Here is a 7,901-nt window from a genome sequence, read left to right as displayed (position 1 = left end):
CCCCAAACCCATCCCAATCCCTTCCCACCCCAATCCCAGTCCCATCCTCATCCCATCCCCATCCCATCCCCATTCCATCCCAGTCCCAATCCCAATCTATCTCAATCCCATCACCAACCCCATCCCAATTCCATCTCCACCCCCCCAATCCTATCCCAATCCCATCCCAATCCTAATCCTATCTCCATCCCAATCCCATCCCATCCCAGTCCCAATTGCAACTCCAATCCCATCGCCATCCCATCCCATCCCAAATCGCATCCCATCCCACTCCACTCCAATCCCAATCCCATCCCATCCCATCCCAGTCCTATCCCCATCCCTTCCCATCCCAGTCCCAATCCCCATCCCCATCCCCATCCCCATCCCCATCCCCATCCCCATCCCCATCCCCATCCCCGTCCCCATCCCCAATCCCAATCCCAATCCCCCATCCCCAATCCCATCCCCAATCCCATCCCCATCCCCAATCCCATCCCCAATCCCAATCCCAATCCCCCATCCCCATCCCCATTCCCATCCCCATCCCATCCCCATCCCCATCCCCATCCCCAATCCCATCCCCAATCCCATCCCCATCCCCATCCCCAATCCCATCCCCATCCCCAACCCATCCCCAATCCCATCCCCAATCCCATCCCAATCCCATCCCCAATCCCATCCCATCCCCAATCCCATCCCAATCCCAATCCCAATCCCCCATCCCCAATCCCCATCCCCATCCCCATCCCCATCCCCAATCCCATCCCCAATCCCATCCCCATCCCCATCCCCAATCCCATCCCCAATCCCCATCCCCATCCCCATCCCCATCCCCGTCCCCATCCCCATCCCCAATCCCAATCCCAATCCCAATCCCCCATCCCCATCCCCATCCCCAATCCCATCCCCAATCCCATCCCCAATCCCATCCCCATCCCCAATCCCATCCCCATCCCCAAACCCAACCCCACTCCCAATCCCAATCCCCCATCCCCAATCCCAATCCCCCATCCCCAATCCCATCCCCATCCCCATCCCCAATCCCATCCCCAATCCCATCCCCATCCCCAATCCCATCCCCATCCCCAAACCCATCCCCAATCCCAATCCCAATCCCCCATCCCCAATCCCAATCCCCCATCCCCAATCCCATCCCCATCCCCATCCCCATCCCCAATCCCATCCCCAATCCCATCCCCAATCCCATCCCCATCCCCATCCCCAATCCCATCCCCAATCCCATCCCCAATCCCATCCCCATCCCCATCCCCAATCCCATCCCCAATCCCATCCCCAATCCCATCCCCATCCCCATCCCCATCCCCATCCCCAATCCCATCCCCAATCCCATCCCCAATCCCATCCTCAATCCCCATCCCCATCCCCATCCCCAATCCCAATCCCCATCCCCAATCCCACTCCCACCCCAATCCCTTCCCACCCCACGCCATCCCCAATCCCCTCCCCCCCCCATAGCGTCCCCATGTCCCCACCGGTTCCAGGCGTGGGGCACGGCCTCGGGGGGGGGCAGCGGACCCCCCAGGCGCCCCCCACGCTGCAGCAGCACTGCTGCCGGCTGACGTTGGGCGCCAGCACCCCGCAGGCGGGGCTGAAGCACGCCGCCAAGCCCGGGGGGGCTTCCACGGCTCCGGGGGGGGCCGGAGGAGTGGGGTCGCTGGGGGGGGTCCCCCGCACGTCCCCGTCACCGGATCGAACTCGTGCCCCCCGTCGGGGCAGAGGCAGAGGAAGGAGCCGTCCACGTTCTCGCAGCGCGCCGCCCCGCACACCCCCGGCAGCGTCGCGCACTCGTCCACGTCTGGGGGGGAAACACGAAGGGGGGGGGCTCAGTGTCACTCTGGGTGTCCCCCCCCTGCTGTCCCCGCTGTCCCCGTACCCTGGCAGTGGTGGCCGTGCCGGGCGGCCTCGTAGCCCTGGTGGCAGGCGCACTGGAAGGAGCCGGGGAGGTTGTGGCAGGCGGCGTGGGGGCCGCAGCGGGACCCCCCCTCGGCGCACTCGTCCTCGTCTGCAAGCGGGGAGGTGACGTTTTTTTGGGGGGAGGGGGCGGTGGGGACATTGGGGGGGGGAGCGTGGAGCCGTCCCCCAAAAGCTCAGCCCCATGGGGGGGTCCCCACTGTCCCCCGATGGTCCCTGCTCTCCGTCTCCATCCTGACCCCATGGAGAAGCCCCCCTGCACCTCGACCCCATTGGCTTGTCCCCAGTGGCCCCATTGGCTTGTCCCCAATGTCCCCCATCGTTTTGTCCCCATTATCTCCCGTGGTGTTGTCCCTGATGTCCCCTGCTGCCCATCCCCATCCTGACCCCATAGAGAAGTCCCCCTGCACCTCGACCCCATTGGCTTGTCCCCAGCATCCCCGTTGTTTTTTCCATGTCCCCCATAGCTTTGTCCCTATTGTGCCCCATTGGCTTTTCCCTGATGTCCCCCATGCCATGGCCCCTGCTGTCCGTCCCCCTCCTAACCCCATGGAGAAATCCCCCTGCCCCTAAACCCCATAGTGTGGTCCCTGGACCTGTCTCCATTCACATCCCATCCCCAACCCCATCCCAATCTCACCCTAATCCCATCCCAATCCCATCCCAATCCCACCCCCTATTTTCATCCATTATTGGTCTCCATCTCCATCCCCATCCCAATCCTGTTCCAATCCCACCCCCATCCCCATTCCAAACCCATTCCATCCCCATCCCAGTCCCAGTCCCAGTCCCAGTCCCAGTCTCAGTCCCAGTCTCAGTCCCAGTCGCAGTCGCAGTCCCAGTCCCAGTCCCAGTCCCAGTCTCAGTCCCAGTCCCAGTCCCAGTCCCAGTCCCTATTTTCATCCATTATTAGTCTCCATTTCCATCCCCACCCCAATCCCAATCCCATCCCCCTCCCATCCCCATCCCATCCCCATCCCAATCCCACCCCAATCCCATCCCCTCCCATCCCCATCCCATCCCCACCCCAATCCCACCCCAATCCCATCCCCTCCCATCCCCATCCTAGTCCCAGTCCCTAAACCCATCCACTATCGGTCTCTATCTCCATCCCCACCCCAATCCCAACCCCAACCCCAATCCCCCCATCCTAGTCCCAGTCCCTAAACCCATCCACTATCGGTCTCCCAACCCCCCACCCCACACCCCCAATCCCCACCCCATCCCCACCCCAATCTCCTCCCATCCCCATCCCCATCCCCATCCCATCCCAATCCCATCCCAATCCCATCCCAATCCCCTCCCATCCCCACCCCAATCCCCTCCCATCCCCATCCCAATCCCACCCCAATCCCATCCCCTCCCATCCCCATCCCAATCCCAGTCCCTAAACCCATCCACTATCGGTCTCTATCTCCATCCCCACCCCAATCCCAACCCCAACCCCAATCCCAATCCCCACCCCCATCCCCATCCCCAATCCCAATCCCCAAGCCCCCATCCCCATCCATCCCCATCCCCAATCCCAATCCCCAAGCCCCCATCCCCATCCCCATCCCCATCCCATCCCCACCCCAATCTCCTCCCATCCCCATCCCCATCCCATCCCAATCCCATCCCAATCCCATCCCAATCCCCTCCCATCCCCACCCCAATCCCCTCCCATCCCCATCCCAATCCCACCCCAATCCCATCCCCTCCCATCCCCATCCCAATCCCAGTCCCTAAACCCATCCACTATTGGTCTCTATCTCCATCCCCAACCCCAACCCCAACCCCAACCCCAACCCCAACCCCAACCCCACCCCCCAACCCCAATCCCAATCTCAACCCCAACCCCAACCCCAATCCCAATCCCAATCCCAATCCCAATCCCAATCCCAACCCCAATCCCAACCCCAACCCCAACCCCAATCCCAATCCCAATCCCAATCCCAATCCCAATCGCAATCCCAACCCCAACCCCAACCCCAACCCCAATCCCAATCCCAATCCCAATCCCAATCCCAATCCCAATCCCAACCCCAACCCCAACCCCAATCCCAATCCCAATCCCAATCCCAATCCCAATCCCCGCTCACCCTCACACCCCCCGCCGTCCCGGGGCCGGTAGCCGTGCTGGCAGGCGGGCACGCAGCGGTAGGATCCGGGCAAGTTCTCGCAGCGCTCAGCCCCACACAACTCGGCCCCGTGCTCCTGGCACTCGTCCACATCTGCGGGGACAGGGCCACCCTCGCCGCCAGCCCCAGGGTGGGGGGCACCCAAAATCCCCCCCCCCAACCCCCCAGCCCCTCACCGTGGCACTGGGCCCGCTCGGCGTCGGTGCGGAAGCCGGCGGGGCAGTGGCACTCGAAGGCGCCGTCGGTGTTGGCGCAGCGGCCGCCCCGGCACACGTCCCCGCGCTGGCACTCGTCCACGTCTGGGGGGGGACACGGGGTGAGGACGGGGGGGACATGGGCATGGGGTGGACGTGGGTACAGGGGGGGGACACGGGGGCAGGGGGGATACGGGGAAAGAGGGGGACACAAGGGGCTGGTGGCACCCCGTGGTACCCGGATGCGTGGGTGGGCGGTGGAGGGGTGGGGTGGGATGGGATGGGACTGGGGTGGGATTGGGATTGGGATGGAAATGGGGATGGGGTGGAAAAGGGATGGGATGGGATTGGGGTGGGATTGGGGTGGAAAAAGGGTAGGATGGGGATGGGATTGGGATGGGATGGGGATGGGATTGGGATGGGGATAGGATTGGGATTGGATGGGGACATGGATAGGCACGGGGATGGGATTGAGTAGATTAACTGGGACTAAAAAACCGCAACTGGAATAGAAACCACAATGAGAATGGGGACTGCAATGGGATCGGGATGGGTATGGGGACGGGGACAGTGACAGGGACAGGGACAGGGACAGGGACAGGGACCATGCCGGGCTCTGACCAACGCATGCGGTGCCCTCGGGGGTGCTGGCATAGCCCTGGGCGCAGAGGCAGCTGTAGGAGCCCTCGGTGTTGAGGCACTCGCCGTGGGGGAAGCAGAAGTCGCCCTCCAGGCACTCGTTGACATCTGTGGGCAGATGGGGGCCGTGGGGGGGCCGTCGGGTGTGGGGGGGACACGGCACCATCCCCACGCCGCCCCCACCACTCACCCGCGCATGGCGCGCCGCCGGCACCCACCCGGTATCCGCGCCGGCACTGGCAGTGGAAGGAGCCCTCGGTGTTACTGCAGCGGCCGTGGGGACCGCAGGGCGAGCCCGTGGCGCACTCGTCCACGTCTAGGGGGTGGCACAATTAAGGGTTGGCCCCCCCCTCGGGGGGACAGGGGGGACGTGGGGGGACGCGGGTACCTGCGCAGCGCCCGTGGCGCAGCTCGAAGCCGTCGCGGCACGGCCGGCACTGGAAGGAGCCCGGCGTGTTGGCGCACTCCTGGCCGGGGCAGGCCAGGTGGTTCTCGCACTCGTCGATGTCTGCGCGGCACGGAGAGGGGGCGGCGGTGGTGGCACCGCGGGGAGGGCGTGGGTGGTGGCACCACGGACGGGGACACCACGCATGGGGACACCACAGATGGGGACACCACGTATTGGGAGGTTATGGATGGGTTCACCATGGATGGGGACACCATGGATGGGGACACCACGCATGGGGACACCACGCATGGGGACACCACGTATTGGGAGGTTATGGATGGGTTCACCATGGATGGGGACACCATGGATGGGGACACCATGGATGGGGACACTACGCATGGGGACACCACGCATGGGGACACCACGTATTGGGAGGTTATGGATGGGTTCACCATGGATGTTTAACCCCGTGGCTGGCAACACTATGGCATGGTGACCCCATGGCTGCTGACCCCATAGATGTTGAGTTCTTGGATGGTGGCGTTATGGCACGGTGACCCCATGGATGGTGACCCCATGAACGATGACCCCATGGGTGTTGAACACGCAGATGGTGTCCCCATACCCTTGGTGTCCCCATACCCTTGGTGTCCCCACACCCCGGTGTCCCCACACCCAGTGTCCCCACAGCCCGGTGTCCCCACACCCCGGTGTCCCCGCTCACCCTGGCACTGTCCCGTGGGCGTGCTGGCCTGGTAGCCGGCCGGGCAGACGCAGCGGTAGCCACCGGGCAAGTTCTCGCAGCGGCTCTGGGCGCAGGGCGAGGGGCTCTGGGCGCATTCATCCACATCTACGGGGACACGGCCACCTCAGCCCCATCCCCGTTGTCCCCATTGTCCCCCTCTGTCCCCCCCCCGTCCCTGCTGACCTTGGCAGTCGGTGCCGCCGGGGCCGGGCCGGTAGCCGGGGCCGCAGACGCAGCGGAAGCTCCCCACCGTGTTCTCGCAGCGGCCGGGGGCGCAGGGCCGGGGGCTGCGCCGGCACTCGTCCACGTCTGGGCAGGCGGGGGGACGGACGGCAATGGGGACAGACGGACGGACAGGAGCGGGGACGGATGGAGAGGTGGGTGGGAGGGAAGGGGGAGAGGGGAGTGGGGAGGTGGGTGCGCGGGGAAATGGGGGCAGGGGGAAATGGGGGCACGGGGAGGTGGGGGCATGGAGAGATGGGTGGGTGCGTGGGGAAACGGGTGCATGGGGAAATGGGGGCAGGGGGAAATTGGGGCTTGGAGAGGTGGGTGCACGGGGAGGTGGGTGCACAAGGAAGTGGATAGATGGGGAAATGGGTGCACGGAGAAATGGGTGGGTACATGAGGAGGTGGGTGCATGGGGAAATAGGTGGGTGCATGGGGAGGTGGGCGCATGGGGAAATGGGTGCAGAAGGAAATGGGTGCGTGAGGAAATGGGTGCATGAGGAAATGGGTGGCTGCACGGGGAAATAGGTGCACGGGGAAACGGGTGAGTGCATGGGGAGGTGGGTGCATGGGGAAACAGGTGCACAGGGAGGTGGGTGCACAGGGAAATGGGCGCACGGGGAAATGAGTGCAGGGGGAGGTGGGTGCACGGGGACATGGGTGCCCAGGGAGGGGCCGGGCGCCGCTCACCGATGCAGTGGGTGCCCTGGGTGCTGAGCCAGAAGCCGGGGTGGCACAGGCAGGTGTAGCCGCCCTGGCGCGGGACGCAGCGCCCGGGGCCGCAGATCCGCGGGTTCCGCTCGCACACGCTGCCGGCGGCTGCAAGCGGGCACACGTGAGTAACACATGTGTGTGCAAACGGGCAGGCGTGCAGCTGTGCACACCTGTGCAAACATGCACGCATGCACACTGTGCACGTGTGTGCAATCAAGCATGCATGCAACTGTGGACATGTGTGCAAATAGGCATACAGGACACATGCACACGTGTAGGCGTGTGTAAGTAGGCATTGTGCACACGTGTGTAAGCAGGCATGCATGTAGCCGTGCACACGTGTGCAAATAGTCATGCATGCAAACCGTGCACACGTGCACAATATATTTAGCTGTGCATGCATGAGATGCACACGTGCTACTGCAGCTGCATGCAGCTGGGCAAGCCTGCAATGGTGTGCACACGTGTAACACGCACGTGTGTAACTGTGCACGCCTATAACTGTGCACAAACGAGACTGAATAAATGCAAATTGCACACGTAACTGCTTGCACATGTAACTGAGCACACGTGCACATGCAACTGCACACATGCAGCCATGCAAGCATGCAACCATGCACAAGTGCACAGCCACATGCACACACGTGTGACCTTGCACGCCTGTGCTGAGATGTGTATGTGCAACGGCGCAGAGCGTAACCACACGTGCAAAAAATAAAATAAAATGCACGCACACAGCTGCACACAGTGCAACCCTGCGCACATCTGCAACCATGCATGCGTGCAACGGTGCACACACGTGTGCAGCCGTGCACAAGTGCCCCAGCCCTACCTGGTGCCGGACCCTCCGGGCCGGGTGGCGTGGGGAGGGGTCCCAGCAGCCCCAGGGTGGGTCGAGGCACGATGACAACCTCGGGGGCTGGTGGTGGCACCTCGGGGATGCGCGGTGGCACCTCGGGGAC

This window comes from Anas platyrhynchos, chromosome 33 (genome assembly GCF_047663525.1).
Source record: "Anas platyrhynchos isolate ZD024472 breed Pekin duck chromosome 33, IASCAAS_PekinDuck_T2T, whole genome shotgun sequence".
Lineage (NCBI taxonomy): Eukaryota > Metazoa > Chordata > Aves > Anseriformes > Anatidae > Anas > Anas platyrhynchos.
The sequence above is the reverse complement of the archived record's forward strand: the minus strand, read 5'-3'. Positions refer to the sequence as shown.